The 9,894-nt window shown below is 39.2% G+C and overlaps 1 pseudogene; it reads left to right on the top strand.

Moving 5' to 3' along the window:
- The first annotated feature begins 677 nt into the window (after positions 1-677).
- LOC117979559 (ganglioside GM2 activator-like) lies at positions 678-3,224 on the top strand (annotated as a pseudogene).
- The last annotated feature ends 6,670 nt before the right edge of the window (positions 3,225-9,894 follow it).

Genomic DNA, 9,894 nt, shown 5'->3' on the forward strand with positions numbered 1-9,894 from the left:
ATATTTGTTTTAACATGCTGAACTCAAACATTTTAAAGTGTTCTAGTGATTCTCTTGGGTTTTCTTGCTAGGTAAGTATATAATCTGTTGGTAAAGATATTTTGATTTTTTTCTCAAACTTGTGACTAAGTTATTTTTTGGTCTTATTCCTTTACCCAACATTTCTGGAATAATGTTAAATAAGAATGGTGAAATGAGCAGATATATCTTTTTCCTATAGGTTTTTTTATACACAGATATATAGAGAGATATTATAGTTGTGTGAGGTAAACTAAAGTAATATTTTATTATCACCTTCAACAAAAGGAAGTACCTGCTTTAGTCGTCTATGACTCTGGAAAACAGCATTATATTTCTTACATATTAAATGTTCAAAAATAATTATTAAATAAACAAATAAGTACATACAAAGTAAAGCAAATTAGAAACAAATCCATAATGAGTGCACTTCATAAAAAGTACCTGTTTTACCTGAAGCTACATTTTTTTGTTATGCCTTAAGTATTTTCCTAAGAGTGTTCTAGCTGCCTTCCTTGCTCTTTATCAAATTCTTTCTCATGGTTCTGAGATCTGCTCCCAAAGACCATTCTCAAAGCTGGAAGCCCGACACTATTCCAGGCTTCCCCCACATTGAATGCCCACTTGAGCAATGCGTCACTGTTTTTAAGGTACTATCTATGCTAAACACATTTGCTGGTATCCCACACAAACCAAGTGACCTCCTTTCTCTGATAACTGTCCCTAGCCGTCATAACTTTGCTCTGTGTCCCTCACCAACTTGCTTCTGTCAGTTGGACCAGAAGTGGACACCAGACCAAAGCCAAATAGCTGAGATCCTGAATGGAAAAGATATAAACTTGAAAGCTAAAGAATATACTCTACATGACATGCCTCATGGAGTAAGAAGTTGAGGAATATTTTTGAGAGAGAATGAAGCAAAAAGAAAGAAATTAGAGGAGAACTGGAGAATTTTCCCAGGATGTATGGTTTGTTTTTATTTTTTGATATTTTATTCTTTCACATCCTGACAGCTTCATTTTGACTCTCAGTTTTCTTAAAATAACTTTTTAATGTTTATATAACATCTCCTCTTTTTTATTAGCTAGTTTTTGCTTGCTTCTGTGACTTCTGACCAAAGTATCTTCATGGTGACACTATCAATATGTATCTCCTCTATTTTGAGAAACTTAATTGTCTCTCTGAAGACACTGCTGAGAGCTTTATATTTATTGATTCAGCAATTGCAATTGGGTACAATATCTGGAGCCAGACTGTGTAGGTTTGAATGCCTTCTGTATCATTTACTAGTCTTGAGACTTTTGGTCAAATGCCTAACTTTTCCATGTCTTGTTTTCTTCATTTGTAAAATAGCAAGGATAATAGTACCTACTTCATAGAGAATGAAAATTCAAGCAGGTAGTATTTGTAAACCACTTAGAAAAGTGTCTTACACATAGTTTGATAAAACATAAGTGTTTTGTAAATAAGAAATTTCGTTTTAAATACTAGCTCACTGAATTGTAAGCACCGATTGTACTTATTGGATGCATTTTTTTTTTTTTTTTTTTTTTTTTTTTTTGCTAGAATAAGATTTCTCTCAACATACATGAGCATCTCAATCCCCGTTCCAATCTACTGTTGCTTTTAAAGGTCGTTATATTCACAACCAATGCAGGAAGCCACTTAAAGGTGCCGCTGCCACCACAGACCTTGCAGTTAACTCCACCCGGACCCAATCTTCACAACGCAATCCGTCACGCAGGCTTCGCCCCAGATTGCCCTGGGCTTGCTTCTCGCGTCCCTGTGCAAGCCCACCTGAAAAAGCTCAGTAGCTTTTCCTGGAATAACTGTGATGAAGGGAAGGACCCTGCGGTGATCAGAGGCGTAACTCTGGAGCCTGACCCCATCATCCTTCCTGAGAACGTGACCCTCAGTCTCCTGGGCAGCACCACTGTCTCCCTGAGTTCTCGTCTGGAGATGGATTTAGTTTTGGAGAAGGAAGTGGCTGGCCTCTGGATCAAGACCCCATGGCAGCTGTACCTTTGAACAATTTTGGGGGACCCTGCCCAGAGCCCCTACATACCTATGGGCTTCCTTCCTTGCCACTATCCCTTCGAAGAAGGAACCTACTCACTGCCCAAGAGCAAATTCACTGTGCCTTACCTGGAGCTGCCCAGCTGGCTCACCACAGGGAACTACGGCATAGAGAGCGTCCTGAGCAGCGGCGGGAAGCGTCTGAGCTGCATCAAGATAGCTGCCTCTGTAAAGGGCATATAGCACGGCATCCATCACAGCAGAATGGAGGGGTGTGAGGAAGATCCCTTTTCCTCTGTCTTGGGTTTGCCAAGGCCAAATTCCCACTCTCTGCCCCACTTTAATCCCCTTTCTACAATGAGTCCGCTACCCTTACTGAAAATCATTTTGTGCCACTTAACATTTTAGGCTGGGGCAAGCCGCCCTGGCCTAAGGGAGGATGAGATGGACAGTTCTTGATAGCCCAGGGCATCTGCTGGGCTGACCACATTATCCATCCCCATTAGACATTCTCTGTAAAGAGCCTCATTCATTTCCAAAGCAGTCGAGGAATGGGAACCAGTGTGTTTTAGGACCTGAAGAATCTTTATGGCTTTCCCTCTCTCTCTTCTCACTCTTTTTTTTTTTTTGGTCACTAAGTTAAAGGCAAAGTGAGATTATTAACGACTTTGTTCTACTCCAGCCCCCTGTTATAACGAAGAGGCGAAAGGAGTTGCCCTTAGTCTATTCCTCCCTTAATTTCTGTGGCTAATTTTGATTTCCTTCGTAGATTTGCCCAATTAATACCAGTGTGCAGTATATCCTGGAGAGGTAGGGTGTGTGGGGCAGGAATCCCTTGGCGGAGATATTAGGAGTGTTCTGTTGTTTACAAACTCAGGTACTCGTAGGGCTTAGCAAGAGACTTAAATGAGTGAAAAGGACTATGAGAAACATGTTGATTCCAGGCTTGACTTTGATTTTTCCTTTTTGATTAAAGATAATACTACAGTGTAAATATTTCTTATACGATAAAGAAAGTCACAGCACATGTGCATTGATACAAGGCTGCTGAGGCCTGGTCTCCAGTTGGAAATATAATTAAGGGTGGCACAGACTGGAGAGTGTATAGCCAGTCTGTGAACTCAACTGCTACCTAGCCATGACCAGTCAGTGTCACATAAGAATACTGTGGGCCCAGTATTGCCAGACAGTTTCAATGTTTATTCCCAGAGAAGCCAAAAATCCAGATTTTTATATGAAATCTGATCATTTTAAAATATTGGCAACTAATTTTTTTTTAAACACTGTGTGGTGTGATGTGTCCCAAACGGAAACATCACTGGACACTCTGGCTCATGGGTGGCCACTTCGCAACCTCTGATCTCAGACCGTGCATGTCTTGTGCTCTTAAGACAACTCCTGTGGCACCATTTCTCCTTCCACAGGGCCAAAGCCATAGAGTCTGATCCCAAGGAGAAGGCTCTTCCTCCAGTGCTAGGAAAGGTATGGGCAGCTTCTGAGCTGTGAGCTGTGGGGATCATGAGGCTGCGTGCCCCAGTCTTGGAGTCCTGTCAGGTGAATGAGGCAGTTGGGAAAGAGTTGACCCCACCAGCAGCTGCTTTTGGAGCAGGGGTCCAAGGAAGAGAGGGTGGCCTCCATGTCAGGCTGCCTGGATTTGTCCAGCATCCTGTTACACCATAACAACTTCTGAACCACACAGCAGCCCTGAATTCTGGGCTCATTTGGAGCCTGAATAGCAATAAATCTTTTTAAGTTGCAAATAAATAAATATCGTTATATTCTCTAGGAAAGACAAATTAAAAATAGACCCAAGCAAGGCCGGGCCCAGTGGCTCACGCCTGTAATCCCAGCACTTTGGGAGACCAAGATGGGTGGATTTCCTGAGGTCAGGAGTTTGAGACCAGCCTGGCCAACATGGTGAAACCATGTCTCTACTAAAAATACAAAAAATAGCCCAGCATGCTGGTGGGTGCCTGTAATCCCAGCTACTCGGGAGGCTGAGGCAGGAGAATTGCTTGAACACAGGAGACAGAGGTTGCAGTGAGCCAACACAGTGCCACTGTACTCCAGCCTCGGCAACAGAGTGAGACTCTATCTCAAAAAAAAAAAAAAAAAAATAGACTAAAGTAGAAGAGAGAAGCAATACCTGGGGCACAAGGAAAATATCATTCTCTGCCATCAAGTTTTCTGTGACCAAATTCCAAAGGAGAAGGCAGCCCACAGGCCAAGTGAATTTAAGAAAAATTCTATTCTAATAACCGTCTCGACCCAGAAGAAGCTTCCAGAAAGCATATCCTTGGCCTAATTTCCTTTCAGTTTTCTTATTCTGCCCTAGCCTCACTTTCCCTCGTTTCTTCTTTTGTTTCCAAATGATCATATGTATGTGGATATATGTGTGTCTGTGTTTAGTAGTAGCCCATTATCATTTGATATTTTGTTGCTATTATGAGTGTCCTTTTCTTATTTCTAACTGCAAGCTCTACTTTTGTTCTTTAGTCTTCTTCTTTTCACTTCTTATTTTTCTTCATATTAAATATTTATTTATGTTCTGTTATCAGTCAAAGTCCTGACAGGAAGTAGATGGCAGGGACACTCAAAAAAGATCTGACAAACTGAAAATCGTGACTGAAGAGAGCTGTGTGAAGGGACTATTTACAGAGGTCTGGTTTGAGTTAAGGAAATAAAAAGGAATGGCAATGCAGCCAGAAATAATATAACCTGGGTTGATGTCACCCATGTGACTCAACTACAGGGCAAAGAGAGAGTTATCACTCTCTCCACCCAGTGGGTGGAGGACTGTAGTAAGAAATGCAAACTGTGCCTCTCAAGATGTGAAGTCATAGAATAATTGTGGTAAAGACAATAGTACCTATTTCATAGAAAATGAAAATTCAAGCCGACAATATTTGTAAAGCACTTAAATCAGTGCCTTACTCAAACCCTCGTTCATCTTGTTCCCAAATACTTGCTGGTGCTCCCTATTGGCCAACTTAAGAAGAGCTCAACATGTATGCTTGGTGTCATGGACCTCTAAAGCCCTCTGCCTGATCACAGGAAAAAGAAAAATACACTATATGCTAGAATATAATAATATATGTTATATACATATTTATATAATATATATTACATATTGGATTATACATAATATATATGCTGGCTTTGAATGTAATTTCTCAATTTTATACATTCAATTTTTTGTCATTACTTCTAATTTTTGACTAATTTAAAATAATTTATTTTTAAATTATTAAATTTGCCACTCTAAACTGTTTTTAATCTTAAATTTATTTTTATATGTATTATATTTGTTACTTTATTATTTATTTATTTTCATTTATTTTTGAGACAGAGTCTCACTCTGTTGCCCAGGCTGGAGTGCAGTGGCTCACTGCAGCCTCTACCTCCCAGGTTCAAGCAATTCTCCTGCCTCAGCCTCCTGTGTAGCTGGGACTACAGGTGCACACTGCCATGCCCGGCTGATTTTTGTATTTATAGTAGAGACGGGGTTTCACTGTGTTGGCCAGGGTGGTCTCAAACTCCTGACCTCAAGTGATCCCCCCCACCTTGGCCTCCCAAAGTGCTGGAATTACAGGCATGAGCCACCGGGCCTGGCCTGTTACTTTACTCTTAAACTTTGAGTCATAAGCATTTCACTTCATGTTATAATTTATTATAATTTATTCTTTCTTTTACTCTATTCTCTTTTACTTCAGTTATGAGTAGTCTACATAGTAGTGCCCAGGGATATAGTGGCAAAAAACAAAACCATAAACAGAAGTAATTTCAGACCCCCTGCCTCGCTATCTCTACTAATTTATCCCACAGACAGTGCATCCCCTGGGCCTATGATGGTTAGGTCATAAAGCTACCTGCTCTAAGATATAAATACAACATAATCTAAAAGAAGCAGAAATTCCAACATACCCCTTTTTACCTAGGGAATTTGGGGACGACAACAGAATTATGAGAAGCAGAGATACCTTAATTCTATAGTGCCTGGACCAACTTTTGACAGATCACAGGATCAAGAAGAGATGTGTCTAAGGCAAGTTAAAGAGAATGATGAGGGTAGAATGCATTTGGTCCCAGTGGGGAAACGGAATTAAAAGGGTCTCACATTTGGGACTGTGGGAGTACATACCTAAGCAAGATTATCTCATTTCAAAATAAGGTAGCCTTATTCAAATAATAAGATTGAAACTTTATAGGTAAATAGACGGCCACAGTTTTTACTCCCAAGCCTTTGTTAGTGCTCATGTGTTAGAAAGGCACCCAAAATTTTCCACGCTTTTCAGGAAGGTGAGACTACCAAAAGTGAGGATTGCATGGAAAACACCAAGGCAAAACGTGAGGTGAATCACTTCAGGCAAGAGTTGGGTAAAGGATTGTGATAATGTGATGTAATAAGAAATATAGATTTAGTCTTTGTCTCCAGTTTCTGGTACAGAGCTTCTAAAACCTTTGGAATTTCCTGAGTAATAAGCATGATAGGCGCATCTTTGGTTATAATATTTGGTATTAGGCCCCAGCTTCTAAGACCCTCAGAATCTCCAAAGTGATGAATGTCTTTGTATACTAATGAGATGACTGGTGTCTGGAGGCCCCTAGATAGCTTCAGGATGGAGGCTGGCCACCAGAAAGAAAGGCATGATTATAGGATTGAAATTTTCAGGTCTACTCTCAACCTGTAGGGAGAGAAGGGGTGCTGGATGGATATTGAGTTTATCACCAATGGCAAATGATATAATCAATCATGCATACATGATAGAACCTCCATAAAAACCCTAATTGACAGAGTTCAGAGAATATTTGGTTAGTGAATACCTCCAGGCACCAATAAAGTGTGAAAAGGTGCATGGAGACTCTGGGCATCCCTCCCCCAGCTTGCCCTATGTATCTCTTCCATTTGGCCGTTCCTGAGTTGTACCCTTATAATATAATGGTAATAGTAAGTGAAGTGCTGTCCTGTGTTCTGTGATCTGTTCTAGCAACCTGTTAAACCTTACGAAGGGGTTGTGGAAACCTCCTGAATTTATAGCTGGTCAGCCAAAAGTTCCAGTAGTCCAGGACTTATGCCTGGCATCTGGTAAGGGGCAGTCTTTTGAGATTGAGCACTTAACTTGTCGAATGGAATGTTAATTTCAGGTAACTATTGTCAGACTATTGTAGGATACCCATCTGTTATTAGAGAATTGGTTGGTGTAGGGGTATCTATAAGCCCAGGAGAGAGACCTCAGAAGAAATCAACCCTGATAATACCTTGATCTCAGACTTTAAGCCTCCAGAACTGTGAGAAAATAAATGTTTGTTATTTAAGCCACTCACTCTGTGGTACTATGTTATGGCAGCTCTAGCAAGCAAGTACATTAATATCAGCTATCATAGTCAATAGCTGGCTTGAAGAAATATATATATCGATATATATATGTATATATATATATCGATATATATGTATATATATATCGATATATATATGTATATATATATATCGATATATATGTATATATATATCGATATATATATGTATATATATATATCAAGTAAAGCATACATTTCTCAGTGGATCCTAATGAATGTGCTGCCCAAAACAACACAAGGTCAGGGGTTTGTCTCTTTTCCCCAAATTCACAAATTCTCTACCTTCATATATCTTGGTTATATCTTTGTGAAAGAAGTAGGGATGGTGCAATATAGGTCTGAAAGAATGAGCACTTTACCAAAAAGACTATCTACATCAGCAGAAAGTTCATAATTGCAGATCTTAAAATGTACTCCTTTAGCCAGTAGAGTGAAATCTCATGAAGAAAGTCACCTAAATTATTAACAAATAAACTGCCTGTATTTTGCTTGGCTGAGTGTAGGTATAAGCAAATTTGAAACTCTGCTTTAAAAAAAAATAAACAGAAGAGTCACTTAATAAATTTAGGGGAAGACAACATGAAGAAATGAGCTAATTTTAAGAGCAAACTTTAGGTAAGAACAAGTAGTTGCTCTGGGCACAAAATACAATAGCAAGCATATTCTTTTTAAAATATATAATTTAATACTACTTGGAAATAAAAATGAATAAATTAGTTACCTGTGCAACAACAGAAGTTAATCTCAAAAGCATTATGATGAACAAACTAAGCCAGCAAAAAAAAAAAAAAAAAAAAAAAAATGAGAGCCTACTCTATGATTCCATTTATGTGAAATTCTAGAACCAGCAAAGTTAACCTATAGTGATGGACATCAGGACAATGGCTGCCTATGGTGGATTGGGTATCTGGGGTGATATAAATATTCCACATCTTGGGAATAGAGATACACCTCTCAGAAACCATTCAGAGATATTTGTCCTGACCAACTGTAGATAGCAGAGTTAACTGACAGCCCCAGCTCCCATCTCTGTTCAATATGAGAATAATCCAATCAGCAATCTTTGCTCAGAGACTCTCCATTAGAAACATTCTCAAACTTCTGCTATGGTCTGAAACAGCCACTCAATTCTTTCTTGCTCTCTCCTTTAATCAGTGTCAGGCTATTCCTGCCTACTTCTTCTCTCTTCCTCTTTATAGTTCACAGGTGTTTCCCTCAATATATTTCTTGCACATTTAATCCCACTGACATCTGCTTCTCAGATGATACATGGGATTTGGGGTTACACAGTTATACATTTGTCAAAACTCATAGAACTATACACTTGACATCTGTGTAGAGTATGAGAATTTTACATCTAAAAATAAAAACCTGCATTGCCTTTTTATCTTGAAATCTGCTTGTACGCTCATGAAATATGTCAGTACTAGGTAAGTAATACTTGGCACTATTTCTGGGATAATATTTCAGTGATAGAAACACACAGGTATAGACAAACAAGTTCATGGTATTCTTAGTTAGTTAGGAAGCAGGCCCATACAGTGACGACATGAGACATCTCAGCTGAAATACTATTTGGTAAGCTAGCTTCACTCACTGGTAGGTGAACTTCCTGGACAGACGCCTACTATCACACAATTTAATCTTTAGCATACCTTCATAGGTTACAAATTATTACAAATCTTGAAATCCCAGAGTTTCCAGTTGAACTGAGTCTCAAATTGTCACAGTGAAAAGGATACTCAACAAGCTTTATTAAATGTTCCACTGTGTCAGCCAACTAGTCTTCATTTTCCAGTCCTCTTCCCTTTCTTCATGGATAGAGAAAGCAATGCATTACCCTTGTGTTCTAACTCTAAATTCGCTCCTACTTTTAGGGTTATATTTGCATAAACCACGTCTGTTTCCTAAAGTTTGCTCTCCCATTGCTTTTGTATAATTTTCCAGAAATTAGATTTCTGGAAAGCTCTTTCACTCTTTCTCATACCTATTGCACATTTGTCCTTTTTTGATGCCTTACTCCCCTATCATGAGTCCTTTTTATGCATATGCCAACATAAGTGAATCTGACATTAACGAATGATATGTCTGAGGGTTATTTCCTGTATAACAATTAGCTGGAAATGACAGAGATTTTAGTGAATAGCTTCATTTGCCATTTTTAGTATATAGGTGAAGTAAGCTTTTCCGCACTCATTTCAGGAGAAGGTGCAGATGGGTAGGCTGAGCCTGGTTCAGGGGCTAAAATGACACTGACAGGGAGAAGAAGCAGGTTGTTTTTTTCTTCCTCTAGTAAAAGAAAAAAGTGAAAACATATAGCAAACTCTGACTTAATAATCGTCAAAGATTTATTTATCACCTAGTATGTGCCAGGCACTGTACTAAGTACAGACGGGAATACATAAGCAAGACGTTTCCTTGACCCTCAAGGAACTCACAGTCTAATGGAGATGACAGACAAAAAACCCAACAGTTACAATAAAATGTAAATGCTCTGAAGAA

The sequence above is a fragment of the Pan paniscus genome, chromosome 2, assembly GCF_029289425.2.
Source record: "Pan paniscus chromosome 2, NHGRI_mPanPan1-v2.0_pri, whole genome shotgun sequence".
In the NCBI taxonomy this organism is placed as follows: Eukaryota; Metazoa; Chordata; class Mammalia; order Primates; family Hominidae; genus Pan; species Pan paniscus.